Source organism: Scyliorhinus canicula, chromosome 18 (assembly GCF_902713615.1).
Source record: "Scyliorhinus canicula chromosome 18, sScyCan1.1, whole genome shotgun sequence".
Lineage (NCBI taxonomy): Eukaryota > Metazoa > Chordata > Chondrichthyes > Carcharhiniformes > Scyliorhinidae > Scyliorhinus > Scyliorhinus canicula.
The window spans coordinates 103660764-103679308 of NC_052163.1; the positions used below are offsets into that span (position 1 = coordinate 103660764).

Consider the following 18545-nt stretch of genomic DNA (forward strand, 5'->3'; position numbering starts at 1 on the left):
CCACTGTAGATATGTGTGCTTACAGTAGGGGGATGTATGGCCGTACCTGTAATACAGGTTTCTCCGGTAAGTCCCTGCTGGCTAGCTCCACCCACAGGGAGAAATTGGGACAGGCGACCGTCCGCCTCGAAGACAGTGTAGGGACAGTCCGATTTATGGATGGGGAGCTGGTGGTAGGCGGATTTCAGGTCAATTGTAGAGAAGACCCGGTACTGTGCAATCTGATTGACCATATCAGATATGCGAGGGAGGGGGTACGCGTCGAGCTGCGTGTACCGGTTGATGGTCTGGCTGTAGTCCACGACCATCCTGTGCTTCTCCCCAGTTTTAACCACCACCACTTGGGCTCTCCAGGGACTGTTGCTGGCCTCGATGATACCCTCCCGAAGCAGCCGCTGGACTTCGGACCTGATGAAGGCCCTGTCCTGGGTGCTGTACCATCTGCTCCTGGTGGCGACGGGCTTGCAATCTGCGGTCAGATTGGCAAAGAGGGAGGGAGGCTCGACGTCGAGGGTCGCGAGGCCGCAAACGGTGAGGGGAGGTAGAGGTCCGACGAATTTGAGGGTGATGCTCTGGAGGTTGCATTGAAAGTCCAGGCCTAGTAAGAGTGATGCGCAGAGGTTGGGGAGAATGTACAGGAGGAAACGGTCGAATTCCACGCCCTGTGAAATGAAATGAAATGAAAATTGCTTATTGTCACGAGTAGACTTCAATGAAGTTACTGTGAAAAGTCCCTAGTCGCCACATTCCGACGCCTGTCCAGGGAGGCTGGTACGGGAATCGAACCGTGCTGCTGGCCAGCTTGGTCTGCTTTAAAAGCCAGCGATTTAGCCCAGTGAGCTAAACCAGCCCCGAAACCAGCCTGTACAGTAAGTGTGATGAATGGTATCGGTAACTGCTGTAACTGTACCTTGCCTTTAATACATTGGCCCTTTAAGACCGAGCTTGGAACCCTGGGGGACTCCGCCTCTGGCTCCGCCCCCAGGAAACGGTATATAAGATGATGCTCACTGGGCAGCAGGCTGTGAGCACACTTCTCGGCAGCTGTCCGGTTCTCCGATGATTAAAGCCTTTGAATTACCAATCTTCTCTCCCGTGTCGTAATTGAGGGTATCTCAGTAAGTTTAACCAGGCAGGAGCCCCGGATCGGGACAGACTGGGAACCGGAGCTAGGGAGATCTGCCGGTTGGCGGGGTGGACCACAAGGGTGTAGCGCCTTACCGTGTCTGGTTGAATGAAGCTCTCGGTGCTCCCGGAGTCGATGAGGCAGGAGGTCACGTGGCCGTTGACAAGCACCGTCGTGGAAGAGGGTGCCAGGTTGCGAGGACGGGACTCGTCGAGCGTAACGGAGGCGAGTAGCGGGCGATCGTCTGACGAGTCCGACGAGTAGCGGCAGCGACCCGGGTCCCGTGGTCCCGTCCAGAGAGGAGGACAAAATGGCGGCGTCTGGAGTACCTGTGAGGAAGAAGATGTCGGTGAACAAAATGGCGGCGCTCATGGAGCACACGTTCTGGGGGCGGGACAAGATGGCGGCGCCCATGGAACGCACATGGAGGCGGGGGTGAAGATGGCGGTGCCCATGGTGCGCACATGGCGGGGGCGGCGAAAGATGGCGGCGCCCACTGATCGCACGTGGGGTTGGGGGCAGCGGACGGCAGGGCCCATTGTGCGATTGGCTGAGGCGAGTGGGGCAATGTGGGCGCGATAGCGGCAACCGTCCGGGACTGACACACCGCTGCAAAGTGGCCTTTCTTACCACAAGCTTTGCAGGTCGCGGTGCGGGCCGGGCACGCTCGCGGGGGTGCTTCTGCTGACCACAGAAGTAGCATCGGGGACCCCCGGGGTGCACGGTGCGGTGAGCAGCGCAGGCATAGTGCGCGGGGGCGGCTGCTGGGGGGGCCGGTTGCGGGGTCCACGAGGGGTAGGACGGGTGGGCCAGGGGGCCGTTTGCGGGGTGAACGAGGGGTACGACCGGTGGGCCGAGTGGCTAGTGGGGTAGGATTGCGCACTACGGGAGGCGGCCGTCATTGATAGCGCCAGAGTCTTTGTAGCCGTGAGATTGAGGGCGGCCCCTTCCAGCAGTCGTTGCCGGATGGGGTCCGATGCAATGCCCGTAACAAAGGCATCCCGCATGAGTAAGTCTGAATGTTCCATGGCCGTGAGGGCCTGGCAGTCGCAGTCTCGTACTAGAGGTATAAGTGCCCTCCAGAAGTCCTCAATCGACTCACCCGGCTGTTGGACGCGAGTAGAGAGTAGATGTCTCACAAACAGGGTGTTCATCGACTGTGCGTAGTTTTCCTTGAGCAGTTCCATGACCCTGGCGTAGTCAGGTGCATCTCGAATTAGCGGAAAGACGCTGGAGCTGAGTCTTGAGTAAAGAAGCTGTCGTTTTTGAGCCTCCGTCGGGGGAGGGTCCGTTGAAGAGATGTAGGCCTCGAAGACTGCAAGCCAGTGAACAAAGTCTTTCTTGGCGTGGGGCGACTGCGGATCCAGCTGCAGGCGGTCAGGTTTGATCCTGATGTCCATGGTGTAAGGAAAATCTCACAGCAATAAATTGTGGCGCTAACAATTGTACACAAAGACTCGAGTGAAGTACAAGAGAGGCTTTATTGCTGTGAGATGCTATTCCTCCGGCGGCAGCTGTAGAATAGTATCTCAGTGAAGCTAGCGCATATTTATACACAAGCTCCCTGTGGGCGGAGCTAGCCGGCAGGGGCTTACCGGAGAAACCTGTATTACAGGTACAGCCATACATCCCCCTACTGCAAGCACACATATCTACAGTGGTTGTATCACCACACCGGGGAAGAACAGAGTTCGGAAGCAAGGGAGGGAGAGGCAAGGCTGGGTGTCATCAAGGCGGAGAGAGGCTGGGCCAGGAGAGGCAAGGTTAGTAGTTAGCAAGGTGGGGGAGTAGCCAGGTTGGGAGTTGGTGGCTTATGGGATGGGGGTGGGGAGAGAAAGGCAAGAGGCAATTCAGACCCAGACAGGCAGGGCCAGGAGTGGGAGAAAGAAGGAAAGCGGGAAAAAGATGGAGTCAGAGAAGGAATTGGAGAGAAAGGAAACAAAAGGGCTTAAGATGCATTGGAGAAGGAGATGTTGTGATAGAGAAAACTATATGGAAAGAGAAAATATCTCAACAAGAAAAACTTACATTTACATACGACCTTCAATGAAGTAAACCATCGCATGGCACCGCAGGGGTATTATTAAACAAGGTTTTGACATTGAATTGCATTAGGAAAACCTTGGAGAGCTGAGTGCATGTTTGGACAAATGGTCAGGTTTTAAGGAACATTTCAAGAGAGGGGAGAGGCTGAAAGATTTACGGAACGTGTTCCAGGGCTTAGGGCCGAGACAGCTGCAGCAATGAAATCCCAGGGACATGTAAGAGCCAGAACTGGATAAATGCAGTGAACCTGATAAGATAGGCCAAAAGCCAGGGAAGGATTTCAGAAGCAAAGATGAGAATTACAGAATCATAAACATTGCGGATCCATGTCCAAGTTGGGATTTTGGATGAGATTCTCTTTAAGGATGGTGCAAGGTTGAGCACTAGCCAATCATCGAGAGAATGGGTCATATGCTTAAGACACAGGAAAGGAGAGAATTGAAAAATAAACGAGAAACAATGAAGGAAAAGCCCAGAGGCAAACAGATATGGCAAGCCACCTCTGTCGCCAGCACACTTTCTACGGGGGGATTGCAAAAGATCTTGGCCATAGTCACAATAAGAGAGATTGTGTGAGTCGTATATAGAGGGAGAAAAAGAATGGAAGATAAACTGGAAAACGAGGCATAAAGCGAATGATAAGATAGTTATAGGGAGAGAGACAGTTTATTTTTGTCCGTGAACAGCACCACAGGGGATCAACTAGTAATTATTGTATGGTGAATTAAGGAAATTACTTTAGTATGTAAATTTCAAAGAAAGTTTGTATCATTTTTGTGATGTTATACAATGCAGTATACATTCAAATCATCTGTTTACATAAATGATTATGTATTGTGTTTGGACAGCAGTTATTTGTACTGTGTGAGAACATAAATTGTGAAAACTTGTAATAGAAGCTCATTTTGTTTCATTCTTTGAGGCTAATTATGGATGTAACAGACTTCAAAATATCTCTCTCACATAAAAGATAGGAATATATTTTGTCCCCGTCCCAAATCTGGCAATCAATTAAACAAATTCAACCCTGTAGAAGAATTAAAATGATTAAAAACATCACAGCATCTTTCAGCAATGCAATGTCTTTGTTCAAATTACCATGTCTGTCTGTTATGCTCACTGCTCATTTGTTGTCCATGGAATAACTTTGGCAGAGGACCAGGAATTTTTACAGCAGAGGAAGGATACCAAACAAGCCAGCACACAGTGTATGTGACACACTGGAAACTAGAGCTGTCTTTGTCATTTACTGTGGCTGCCTTTGAAGATATCTTGCAAATTATAACAGCAGACCATTAAAGCAAATCCCTAAAGGCTTTGGATCTTAATTTACAGAATGACTTTTTCTTTTGTGGTATTAATTGCAAGGGCAGGACATTTGCCTGTAATGAATGACAAATAGTTCTATAAGCACCTCTGACAGACCTATGCCTGCCACAGAGCCTTTAACATTGAAGTTCTGGCTCGAAGCAGATCACTAACAGCAGATGAAGTGAAGGTTGATTCTGGGACACGAGCTCTTCTCTATGCTGTCCCCAAAGGAAAGAGAAATGAGAAAAATATATCTGCATTCTCAAAATAGCTTAAGGCACTGTGAGCTGGCTGGACTGTAGAAAAGCATGAAAAGTATCTTCCAGGCATTCTACTGAGATTTTATTTTGTTCAGTTTCTTAGCACAAGTCTTTCACAGTCTGTGATTCTGGTCAACAGCTTAGACCAAAGCTGCAGCTGCTACTCAGCTTCTGTACGATTATGGTATGGAATGTGGGGATAAATACAAACCTGGGTAAGTGATGTGTTGCTTTGATAAATGCTACTTCATCATTTCTGTTCTCTAAAAACCTGGTGGTAATGATTATAGCTGTTTCTGTTTCCCAGTATATCTTTCTAGATAAACCGGCGTGCAGACAAGTAGGTGAAAACATGGCTTTCAGCTGTTTGATTTTAAAGCTGCACATTCAGTGCACTGTACTAGAGTTATAGTACTGCCAAATGGCAGCAGATAAACATTGGGCAGTGTTGTAGAATGCTATAGAATTCCAAATCCATGTTACTTCTAGAATATTGCAACACAATCTACATTGACATTGAGCACATAGCTGTTATTATTGCACTAAGGTTTGTATACAACAATCTATCTGAAACTAAAATTTTTCAGATTGTGAACAAGTGTTGCAATCTTTTGTTATCCTGAATTGGAAATTAAATCCAGGTACCCAGTACAGCCAATTACTTTCCAACAGAACGTTGAAGCACTTCATAATTTTTTTAAAAGGGTTATTATGGTATTTTTAAGAAAGTTATTTTTGAAAATGACATACTGCAGTTTCACAAAAGATTAATAAAACTTATTTCACATGTATGTTTCACATTGCAATACTGAAATCTATAATTAAATTGCAGTAACTGTTTTTGATTGGTGTCAGCAATTATTTTGCTGTGAATTAAGAATACCTTTAGCTGTACGTTATTAACCCATCAAATCGTAAAGTATTCATCTGATCAGAAATGTATGAAATTGTATTAATTGCTGTATTACATACCTTTCATTTAAAAATTACCATAATTTCTTTGTGATTCTCCATCCCACATTAAGTTATGTGTTTTACCTGCTTTCTTTGAGTTTAATAAAATTGGTATTGCAACACATTTTACATATTTGGATTGTTAATTTTGATTAAAAGGTTTGAGTTTAATTTTTGTCACAGTTTTTGTGAATTAAGTTAATTACATCTGTGAATTTAACCACAAGCTTTTACTGAAGTCAAATAGTTTTTTGCTCGTATTGTTTAAGGGGCATACGCCAGCATTGAAGTTGGTGAGTGAAATTGTTTGTCTTGCAATGCTGCAGTGCATGTTTGGACGTGGAATACATCTGCTGATGCAGTAATTTTTGAACTGTCATAGCTTGCTCACCTAGTACTTTTTGTCAGTATGCATCAACAGAGGAATCAAAATGATCTCAAAAGAGTAAAACAGCGAGATGTGTTCTGCATCAGGGAGTGGGATGATAAATTAGAATTATTTTAAGATTTTCTGTGACAAGTTAAACAACATTAGTTAGATTCTTGTCATTGTGTGACATAACTAAATATTAATATCAATATTAATTCATTAAATTTGCCTATTTTAAAGGCCATTGGAAAATACGGCATTGTTGTGAATGCTGCACACAATTCTCCGGAAAAAATAGTCATCAAATATAAACATTTTAAGAATATAGCAAAGGGGATGGCAAAGTCTGCTGAAGCGTGAAGAAGTCACTGATCATAGAACCAGAACTAAATACTGCCTGTTTTAATATATCGTGATGTCGAGTGAAAAGCATTTATAACCCCGAAAATGTGTCATTAATCCACCTGTGTTGCTTCCAATGTGGGCAGCATGGAAACTTGGTGCTGCCTACTCATTTAAATGATCGTAGCAAGCAGCCAGCACTAAACACACTGTTGAGCAGTTGCACACCTGAGCAAGGGGTGCATAACCATGAAAAGAGATGATGGGTATAGCTAATCTATACTCATTAAAGAAGAGGCACCCCATCTGGCTGAAGCTGGAAGTCATTTTACAATTGATTCAGACCTGGGTAAAGACGCAAGAATGGCACAACATGGCAGAAAGTGTGCTTCAAGATTTTCAGGAGCAGCATTGGATGTATAGGTTCAGGAAGTGGAGAAGAGGAGAGATGTTACATATCCACATGGGAAAGAAGCCCTTAAGACAAACTTTGCAAAGGCTGTGGGATCAGATAGCCACGGCAGACAATGCCTGGAGTCTATCCCCAAGGACCCGGATACATTTGAAGCCTACTTGTGACAATAAGAGATTATTATTATATTATTATTACAGTGCAAAAAAGGTTCAGTGACCTCACATGAGTGGTGAACTGACTGTGGTGATATGCATCACTGTAAATACACAAGGCTTAATGTAGATACACTCGGACACTGTAAATACACAAGGGGTTAATGTGAACACACTACACCTAGCTAGACACTAGAGGGAGTGCCAGAGACATCATGGCAAACAGACAGTCAACCAATAGGTCAGTAGGATAGGACACGACCAATGGGCATTCAAGCCACACACAGAGGTGACACTACCACAGGGGGGCATAACACCAACCCATATATAAGGACACAGCACACATGATCTTCCTCTTTCCAGTGGAGACACTTAGTGAGTACACAGGACTGATTGAAACACATCACACCCACCACGTGGATTGTAGCAGACTGGTTAGATAGTCTGAGTAGCTATAGCAGGATTAACAGAAGAGTCGAATCCAAGTAGGAGAATCATTGACAGTTTAATAAATGTGTTAAAGCTATCTCCAAGTCTGAACCTTCCTTTGTCAGAGTGCACATCAAGGAAGCAGCTTATGCTACATCAAGAGCATAACAAAACACTGACTATATATTTAAATGGCATGTCCTCACATCTACTCAATGCACCACATGCCCAACATATACTTACCAATAATATCAGTCAACCAGGACCCTTCCTGATATTCATAGCTTCACCTCACTCCCTCACATTTAGCACTACTGCAATACTCATGCTTGCATCTCACAGTTTGTACAATGCTAGATATTCAACTGTGACAGTCAGATCACCAAAATGCATGGCACCACACTCACTGGCACACTTTGCCCTTTCTTGCAGGACAAGGTGATGCACAGTCAAAGGCAGCAGGACCTAACCAATGCTGGGCAAGCACAGCCACATGTACTTAAACCAAAGGAGGAGCTGGTGGTTGCCAACATTTAAGTACCCAAGACTGAGACCATAGTCAGCAGCCAGACTGAACAATTGAAGATGACAGGGTACTCATACCTAATCCTCCTTCTCATATCCCAATTTCCCCCTCAGCTCAAATCTATTCTGGTGCCTTTCTCCTTTTTAGGTACTGAAGTACTGCAGGCAGGGACAGGCACTGGTGGAAAACAGGAAGACATTGATGAAGATAAAAACCATAATGACCTATCTCACTTGCAGATATCAACTGAAACACTGACATTGAGCACATCTTAGGGGATAGCTTAGAGGCAAGATCTATATGTGGGGGATAGGCAATAAATGCTGACCCAGCCAGCGGCACTCACATCCATGAACAAATTTTAAAAAAGATTGAGAATCATGCCACAGACCACCATGAACCTTGACCCCTGCTCTGTTTGAGCATCTCGGGACTCCCCAGAGTGGTCCAGACAGCAACACCCCAATGATCTGCTCTATGAGGAGTCCTGGCGAGCGGAGTTCCTCATTGCAGAAAACGGGGCTAAGTGCGGCCTCATTGACGAGTTCTGCGCTGAGGGCCCCGATCTACCCAGATGGGTGTTAGATTGCAGATGTTTCTCTGTGTTCAGAGCACCATAAAATATCCGGCTAATCTCAAGCACTACGGGACTCTGTCCCAATTTGGGTAGATCGCACCTGTAGTTTTCAGGCCTTTATCAAAATTCCTTATGCCAATCTGATCAGTATAGACTTGAAACTCTCCAACTTGTTTGACCCATCATGCATTTTGGATCCCATACAATTTCTGTTGTAGGTTTATATGGCTGACCTGGAGTGATTTCTCAGTAGCGAATGTTTCCCAGCCATTCTGCATATGCTGCATTTTCTTCTCCTCTGGCTTCTTTGATCTCTCTTTTCAATCAAATCAATCTCAGTGGTTAATTTCAGTGCTCCCAAGACATAATTGGCAGTTTCCAGAACTGTTGATTTGAAGGTTGACTTCAAAATCAACACTTGGGTTCTCTTCAGAAGAAAGCTGCTGCTGCAATCTGAGCCTGAACTTGGTCCTGGGGTGCCAGTTTCGACATATCAAGCTTTCTTGGAGGTCCAGTATATGTTGGTCTTATAAGGTAGTAAATTTCATCTTGGAGTGCAGCATTCTGTGGTCTGTCGAACACTCCACTCCTGTTATTACCCTGGTGGTCATAACCCTGGTGATCATAACATATTCCATTTTGTTCTACTGGATGATGATAAAGTCAATCTGATGCCCATGTTTAGAGTTTGGACGCCTCCAAGTGTTTTTGTACTTTGCCTTCTGTCTAAAGATAGTGTTGGTGATTGACATATTGTGGTTGGCGCAAAGATTCATTGGACAAATCCCATTATTGTCGCATTTCCCCACACCTTGATTCGCCAGGAAACCATCCCAAACCTTATAGTCAGCTCCTACCCTTGCATTGAAATCCCCCCACCCCCCACTCACAAAGTCTATCTTTCCATATAAATGGACGGAAAAAACAGTTGTAAGCGAATCAATATCGCACGCTGAAAGGTGTCATAATCTACTCGAGGTGCATATTTCCTTGCGTGCATTAGCGCCCTTACTAAAATGGCATCCGGCATTTTGGAGGCAAAACAGCACCCAATGCGCTGAAACAAAAACATGCTACAAAGTTGCATTTTGTGGGCTTGGTATTTTCTTTTTGCCAATGTCTATCTTTACATTTCTTTGGCTCTTTATACCATGGTATATAATGTACTACTGGAAATACGACTGTTTTGTCAAAACACGTGGCCCTTTAGTCCAACGTTTTTAAATTAGTAGAATAGGTTGCAGAAATGCGAGTTGTCCTGATCGCAGTTTATGCTTGAAATTCTACAATTTTTTGCCTCAATGACACTGATGTCAGGCAACTTATACCAGAAGTAACAGCACAATCGAATAGAAACTCCAGCTCAGGAACAACATTAAACCTGAGAATTCATGTATTTATTTCACCTCAAACCGTTATCTTATGAGACAGAAGGCTGCCACAGAACTATTTCACCTCTAGATATAACTGCATATCTATCATATAGTTCTTTCATTGCTGAAAGTGCAAAATTCCAATTTTTGCTGAAAATGGTACAAATATTTAATATCGTTCGAAGCTCAACAGGATTGAATAGAGCAGGCTTAAGATATTCAATAAACAAGCTGATCCTTGAGGTTAGGAACTATGGGGTATTTTAATAAGGATATAAATATTAACTCATCTTTCTTTCTTCACTAAATAGCTCTGCACCAATGCATAATGTTACTGAAGAAGTCTAAATTCAGGACATTTTAAACCAGAACTCCCCCTTCTTAATTAAATAATGGACCATGCAGCCTCGTCCTTACAGTTAATTTATCTGCCGGACATATTTTGTATCTTTAGCTACACCAAGATACGCAAACACACAAAAAAAGATTCAATTGTCTTCAGCCACTCAGAAAACATTAAAAACAAATGAGCGAGCAATTGTAAAATCGGAAGGTTCGCTTGAAACACTTGACAGACATTCCATGTGTTCAGAAGTCCCCTTCTATCCTGATACGTTTTCATGTTTAAAAGGAAGATTTGAAAGTAACATCAGAAGTGTGTTTGTTTGTTTATTTATTTTAAATAAATTTAGCGTATCCAATTATTTTTTTTTCCAATTAAGGGGCAATTTAGCGTGGCCAATCCACCTACTCTGCACATCTTTTGGGTTGTGGGGGTGAGACCCACACAGACATGGGGAGAGCGTGCAAACTCCACACAGACACTGACCCGGGGCCGGGATCAAACCCGGGTCCTCTGCACCGAAGGCAGCAGTGCTAACCAATGTGCCGCCCTGGAAGTTTAGTTTGTTTAATTTGAAAATATTAATCAGAAAAGACGACAATTAAAATTAAATGCACGGTTGACCCACAAATATATTACATTTTAATATTAAATGATGATTCCGTCTGTCAGAATCAACATAAATGCAGTTTTAAATTAATCTACTTTTAGAAGCATAAATCACAGATTTCCTCATCAGAGTTATAAGCCAATGCATTGACCCCAAATGTGCACTTCTGCACATGAATCATATTTTCACCTAATCGGCTACTGCATTATCTAATGAACCTGTTTAGATATTAAATTATGTGCCTTGGTTAGCTGACTTACAATCACTCTCTTGAAATGCTCCCGGATGATGCTTTCAGCTGAAAAGAGTCCATCTGTTGAACTGTATTTTTCAGACAAACTGAGTTGCTGTCTCAAAGTAAATAGAAATACATTTCTGCTATAAAATAAAATGGTACTCATACAAAATCACACCCCACTTGCAGTGTGAAAATGGGAGCGCCATTGGATTCCCCAGCACATTGTTCCATACCTTGTGATAAAAGCAAACTTGCCCCTCCAATATTCAAACTCACAGTTTGGCTCCAAGCAACATTTTGAATGGGTTGAATACCTTTTACCTTTACAATATTATCCGATAGATCATTTTATAGTTTATTTCCTTTGAGAAAACATCATTTTTTTCTATATGTATTTAAAATGTAATTTTCATTTACGTAATGTTAATGCATATCCTTTGTCCTACTGACCCCACTACCTTTCGAATTCATTTTTGACGTACAATTTAATACATTATATTTCTGGACAAGATCCCTTTTAATCTTCTTTCTAGCCTGCAAAGCTTAACCTGCCCCAATCTGTCCCAAAACATTCCCTCTGCACTTGGAAATATTCATACTTCACACACGTTTTGCTTTTTGGCAATTAATATACCCCGTGCAAGGGTTCTCCGACTTTGAGTTCCCACATATACTTTAGACTAAGTATTGCAACAGAGTGAGATGGTTGAATATTACAATTGAATATAACATAATTACTGAAGAAGCAGTCATTTTTGTGCTGGGGTGGGTCTAGCATACTTGCACATATGTAGCAGATGTAACTTAATAAAGCATCCAAAAATGCTTGACAGAGGCAAGTTAAAAACCCTCAGGCAGTATTGCAAGGTGGGAAGCTGCAGGAGAGTTTTGGAACAACAGACCTGCATAGATTTTAGTCTGGATGTCAATTCTATATGAGGCAGAGTGGTCAGGGGTAAATTCAGTTGTAAGGTTGGGAAACCTGGAGGAATAGATTTCCTGAATGCCCTGCAGAATTTAATTGCTGGGTTCCCGCCTACAGGCCATTTGATTAAGAGGCCGCAGGCCCTTCGGGAAGCAAGTCTGCTTCAAACAGAGCCGCGGCCATTTAGCTATAATGAGGGGGCGAGAGAGCTTGCTGGTGGGTGGGGAATGGGAATTGTGTGGAGGCTGGTTCCATAGTGATTGGGGAAGGATGGGGTGTACAGATCGCAGGGATGGAAGGGTTTACTGAGTAGCTTGTTGTGCCTGAAGGAAGCACTCCTGCTCCTCCAAGACCACAAGTGGTGCGAAAGACACTTGCCTCATAAATTTAATTCCCCACCTCCTTACTGTTGCCAGATTTCTCTTCGCCCAGGAAACCAGGCCGCCTGTGGTTAATGATAGGCGGACTGTGAAACTGAAGTCATGCAGCCTCATCATAATATTTAAATGACCAACTTGCTTCTCACGAGCAGATTGGCTACTCGCCCTCGTTTCACCTCCCACCTCCATTAAAACTGGACATTGGCGGCTTCAAGGTGGGCTTGATTCATGTTTCAGATTCCAGGTTATTATATTTTAACTTCTGATACAACCCCAACCCTCCTATTTAGATACATAGTTACATAGAAGATAGGAGCAGGAGGAGGCCTTTTGGCCCTTCGAGACTGCTCCGCCATTCATCACGATCATGGCTGATCATCCAACCCGATAGCCTAATCCTGCTTTCTCCCCATAGCCTTTGATCCCATTCTCCCCAAGTGCTATATCCAGCTGTCGCTTGAGATAAACTTAAGACCATTGAGTTCAGAGATAACAAAGGCTTGGATAAGGGCTTGGGCAACAGCAGATGAGTTGAGAAGGCAAGTAATCTAATGGAAGCAGCAAAGATTGTCTTGGTGATGGTGAGATGTGGGATAGTAAGCTCAGATCTGGGTCAAATAGGATTCTCAGGTTGTGGATGGTCTGCTTCAGACTCAGACAATGGTCAATATGCAGTCAATGGCGAGGGATTAGGTTAGGCACTGCACACAATGACTTGTTCTTCCCAATATATATTTGCAGGAAATTTCTGCTCATCCAATATTAATTTTCAGATAAGCAACATGACAAGTAGGTGGAAGAAGGGTATTTGAAAGAGGTGGTGGTAAGGTAGAGCTGGGTGTCATCAGCACAAATATGGGGTGGGATTTTCCATTTCTGCGGCTAAGTGCCAACTCAAACAGAGAATCCAGGGGAGGTTCATGTCAGGAAAATCATATTGAAACCCTCACCGATTCCGATGAGGGGCTAGCGGCGGCGCCATGCGCCTGCAGATCGTGCGGAGAATGGCCGGGTCCTGGGCCCTGCATGCACACGGCTGACGACCTGCACCGGTCATGCTGTACAACATGCCACTGACCGTGCGCGTAACCTAACCACACAAATGGCGACCTCACAGGCCACCCCCCCCCCCCCCCCCCACCAATTCCCCCAGCCCTAGCAGTCGCCTCGTTGCCAACGACACAGATCGTGGCTGAGTATGGCTACTTCTCGATGTCTCCTTTGATGCCCTGGCGGGCGTCCTCTGGGGCCGAAGGGCCCCGGTGCACCTGGCAGTACATTCACAGCCGTGCCACCCTGTCCTGTGTGTTAACTTTGAGAAGCAGCCTCATCAAAGGCGTGGAACTCGGGGGAGCTGGTGGCCACTGTTGCCACCCAATGGGACGGGTCCGGGTTGGCACCCAATGCTCCCTCCTCCCGGTCCATGCCCATAGGGCCCTGTGGTTCATCCTGGGATGCACAGGCAGCTGGTTCAAGCCCCAGCTGCCCTTGCATCTCCTGGCTCTGTCAGCCCTGGCAGTTCACCATAGTCTGCACCATAGTGTTGATTCCCTTGGTGATGCTCCTCAGTGACTGGGACAAGCTCTGCAGTGCCTCAGCCATGCCCATCTGTGACCGGGACAAATCCCGCCTGGTACTGGGCAATATCCCCCATCCCCCAGCAAGGCAGACATTCTGCCAAGACCCTCAGTCACGACCATCACCAACTGCGCAACGCCTTGGACACCTTCACTAAGGGTGCCAACGTTGTGAAACATGGGGAGTTGGGGATGGATGCTTCCTTGGGGAGGGGGGGGGGGGGTTGTGGCGTTGGTCTCTACTCACTCGTGCTGCCTGGTATAGGTCGTTGACCTTTTTTCCTCCTGGTCACACTCCCCGAGCTCACAGCTGCCACCACTTCGTCCCAGACAACACTGACTTCTCTTTGGCTCACACTTGTAGCCATCTAAGATGGCCACCTGCAAAGGACCATGGGAATTATGGCCAACCCTGGACTCAGACAGATACAGAGCCTATGTGTATCTGAAAACAGGTAATCAGACCTGATCGAAACCCCCGCTCATTTGCATTATAATGGCCCATTTACCCAAGACAATAGACCTCCAATCAAGCAACCGGTACAGACACAGAGTAATCGGCGCCACTCCCCTTACACAGAGAGCCCAACTGCCAAGGTCAATGACCGCTTAGGACCCACTCAGCTACCAAGACACTCGCCCCTTTATTGGCCGAAATCGAAGACAGTGATCAGAGCCCTGTCGAACTATTGGGTCCAAGGTTAAGGAACGCCCCAAAGAGCGTGAAATCCCAGAGGGATAAAAGATGACAGAGCCATGTGTTCTGTCTCTTTTGGATCTGGCCTGTCCCAGCCCAATTGCAGCAGGAACAGCCAGCCAAGTTCAAGACCAGCGATCGCCACCTGATGGATGAGCCCAGCAGAGACAGAGCCACTTTCTTCGAACCAGCCAAGTGAAATCCAGATAAAGGCCTTATCCATTTGCACAGTGCCGGTCGCCCTAAAGTTAAGTATAGGTTATTGTAGCTGATAGGTGTAGTTTAACTCATAGTAGATATTGTGTTTGCATGTCGAGGTAACTCTTGTGTATGTAAATAGTCTTTTGAACTAACTGGTTGTGTGGTCGTTTGAGCGATATAAGGGAAGGCTTGTGATTCACCAACATTATTAATAGAGCAACATTATTGGCGACCCTGACGGGATTCGATTAGAAGTGACTTTGTCACTCCGAGAGAACCCACAAACATTGAATCCAATTGGGAGAAAGAGAAAGAACCACAAGTTCAAGTCCCATATCGACCAAATAACCGAATTTCGTAAGTGTGTACTAACCCGCATGCGTACCTAACACGAAGAGTAAGGTAAAGTCGTTAGAATTGTTTACAACTATCGAGGGATTGTGAGTTGGAAAATAGCTTAAGCCATACCCGCTGTTCAAATCGCTGCCTTATTCCTCTGTCCCAAATTAAAAGTAGAGAAAGAGATAAGAGGAGTAATGGGCCACTAAAGCAATGGAAATATTGATGAATCCGCAGGAACCCAAGGTTGCAGCAACCAACAGAGCAGAACAATGCCCCATATGGGAGGAAGAGTTCAAGAAATACTTAAAGGGAAAAGGATGGCCCCTTTGGTTGAATTTTCGCGCTAATGATGAGTCAGGTCCAGGAAAGATAGGACAGACTTGGCGGGAGAACCTAAGTGAGGTCCACAAGAAAAATGTAAGGAAAGTCAGAAAGCCGATGGCAATAGTGTCCTGCTTGGCACAGTTACGAGGCACAGAGGAGGTCCTGAAGATGCTCCATAGGCAGTTAATTGAGAAGGAAGAAAAGAACGAGTGAAACAGTAACGAAAGCGAGAAGATAATTGAGCAACTCCGGGAACAGTTAGCAGCGAAGGATAAGGAAATGGCCGATGTAAAACGTGCACATCAATCTTGTCTAGTTCACCTTAGTAACTTCCAGACCCAGTACGATAAAGCCTACCAAGATACATAGCGTGCCATCCTGGTAAGAGAAGAAACAGAACAACAGGTCGCCCAGCTAGCTAGCAAATGCTCAGATTTAAATGTCGTTTTGAGAGCGCTCCACAACTCCACTAAGGAACAGAGGCAGAGTACCATTGACCATGCTAAATGCCGACAGAAGATAGAAAATTTACAATCGCTACTCTCAGTGCAGAATGGCTTCAGGGAAACTTTCGGGCAGGATTTAGATGAGGAAGATGCTCCCAATTGGCAAGAATTAAACAAAAGCGCCCAAAGATACGTAGAGGACACGGGAAATCAAAATTGAGCCCCCCACACCCCAAAAAGAAAAGCACCCGGACTATCGACTGCAGAGGCAGCACACACCCCCACTCACAATTCGATCCCCATGAATCCGGATCCCACACAACGCAAGTCATCGATCGGATCAGGATGAGCCTGATATCATTTACACCACCCCACTATCCATAATCCAATTAAGAGAAGCTTGCACGAAAATTAGTCCATTCCAGCCCACCGCAGACCCGCACAGCTTCTTTGAGGAGGTGCGCCAACAAAAAGTTATGTACGGCCTAGATGACAGAGAGGAAGTAAAGCTGATAGTTATGAGCCTTAGCCAGTCTGTAAGATCAGCTTTGCCCGAACCCCAAAATGTAGCAGGAGGAACCCTACATGAAATGAAAACAGTCGTATTAGATGCCATTGTGTATAACAAGGGAGATCCAGTCGAGGGTTTAAATCACTGCAGGCAAAAGAAGGGAGAGTATCTGACCGCATTTGCTGGTCGCCTATGGATTCATTTCATCGCAGTCTACGGACAATTGAACCGAGCACACCTAAATGAGGAGGACACCACTAAATGGTCCCGCACCTTAGTCTCGCATGCCACAGACGCAGGTCAAAAGTCTTGTGTGAACTGCAACCCCGCAGACCACACACACAATGAAGTTTGGGTATTGAAATTACTTTCTAGAGCACGGGATCTAACCCTACACCGACAGACAGATCAGGACGAGATAGAAGCAAACATGCACCCAGTTAGGATTAGCCAGGACCCAGCATGGATAAACGAGGGTAGACGCGAGGGACGGCACCCCAGGGCACAGGCACCACGAGGTGGCCACATGGAACATTACGCCCACGATTGCCGACAAAACCCCCCGAACCAGCACCAATACCAACAACCAAACCCCCCATCTAGGAACCATGTTAGGCCCATGTATAATGATGGCGCCCGTTCAGACGACTTAGTGTTTACTCCACACATTGACGGTGTTCGGACTCTCCAACTTGGGTCTGTGACACACGCTGGGACAAATCAGGCAGATCAGTAGTTACAGGCACAGTCCGGGGACATACAGCCAATTTCCTTTGGGACACAGGAGGGTCCCGCACCACTTTAAACTCCTCCACCATGTTTCAACAGGACAAATGGCCCACCACAGAAGCCATCACCCTGAGTGGATTCACCGGCCACACACAACAAGGATATATCACAGCTCCCGTACCCATTCAGATAGGGAACATTAGCACCAGACACCCCGTCATTTCAGTTGACTTTCCACAAACCGCAGAGCACATTTTAGGCATTGATTTTATGAGCTCCCATAACCTGTTATTTGACCCAGTAAACAAATGTGTCTGGCAAATGGCCAAAACAGCTAGGGCTCCCGCTACGCTCACAGTAGGGGATTATGAAAACAGGATTTGCTCAGTAGGGGACTAATTGTTTAATCCGCAAACAATTAGTGCAGACCAGACGATTAGAGAGGTCCTCATAAAACACAAAGCTTCATTCGCACAACACAAACACAACTGTGGGAAGATCCCAGGTACAGTAAAGCTTTCAGGTCTCGATCCAAAGCCGCAAAAGCAATACGGTTTCCCACAGCAAGACAAGGGTGAGAGTTTTAAGGTTCTTAACAATTTGTTGGACCAAGGAGTTATGCGACCCATAGCGTCCACAAATAATGCCCCAATTTGGTCCGTAAAAAAGCCCGATGCAGGGCAGCACGGTGGCTCAGTGGGTTAGCCCTGTCGCCTCACGGCGCTGAGGTCCCAGGTTCGATCCCGGCCCTGGGTCACTGTCCGTGTGGAGTTTGCACATTCTCCCCGTGTTTGCGTGGGTTTCGCCCCCACAACCCAAAGATGTGCAGGGTAGGTGGATTGGCCACGCTAAATTGCCCCTTAATTGGAAAAAATGAATTGGGTACTCTAAATTTATAAAAAAAAAAAAAAAAAAAAGCCCGATGGTACATGGCGACTAACGGTCAACGACCGAGAACTTAATAAGGTAACCCCTTTAGCAGCCCCCACTGTTGCCACGAGTCCCGTGATCATACTCAAACAGGGAGTACAGGCAAAATATTTTCACAGTGCTGGACATCAGCAATGGCTTTTGGTCTATCCCGTTAGACAGGGCCTCTCAGTATAAATTTGCGTTTACGTTTCAAGGGCAGCAGTACACGTGGACATGCCTCCCACAAGGATTCCATAACTCCCCCTCCATTTTCCACCAACATTTGGCCAACGGACGTTCTAAATTTTCCCGACCCGAATGCCTTATACAATATGTAGACGATCTGCTCTTGCAAACGGACACAAAAGAGGAACACGTTGAGCTCTTATCAGAATTACTAGGCCTACTGCGATCAATCAAATGTAAGAT

The 18545-nt window shown here is 45.7% G+C and overlaps 1 protein-coding gene across 2 annotated transcripts in view; it reads left to right on the forward strand.

Moving 5' to 3' along the window:
* Window positions 1-4338: 4338 nt before the first annotated feature.
* The window catches only part of LOC119953003 (leucine-rich repeat and immunoglobulin-like domain-containing nogo receptor-interacting protein 3), a 214998-nt gene continuing 200791 nt past the window's right edge, over window positions 4339-18545 (forward strand). The window contains exon 1 of one of the 2 annotated variants that reach the window (XR_005457934.1): window positions 4339-4958. The gene's annotated coding sequence lies outside the window, so the exon portion shown is untranslated. The remainder of the gene's footprint in view (window positions 4959-18545) is intronic. The other variant, XM_038776756.1, reaches the window with a different exon arrangement.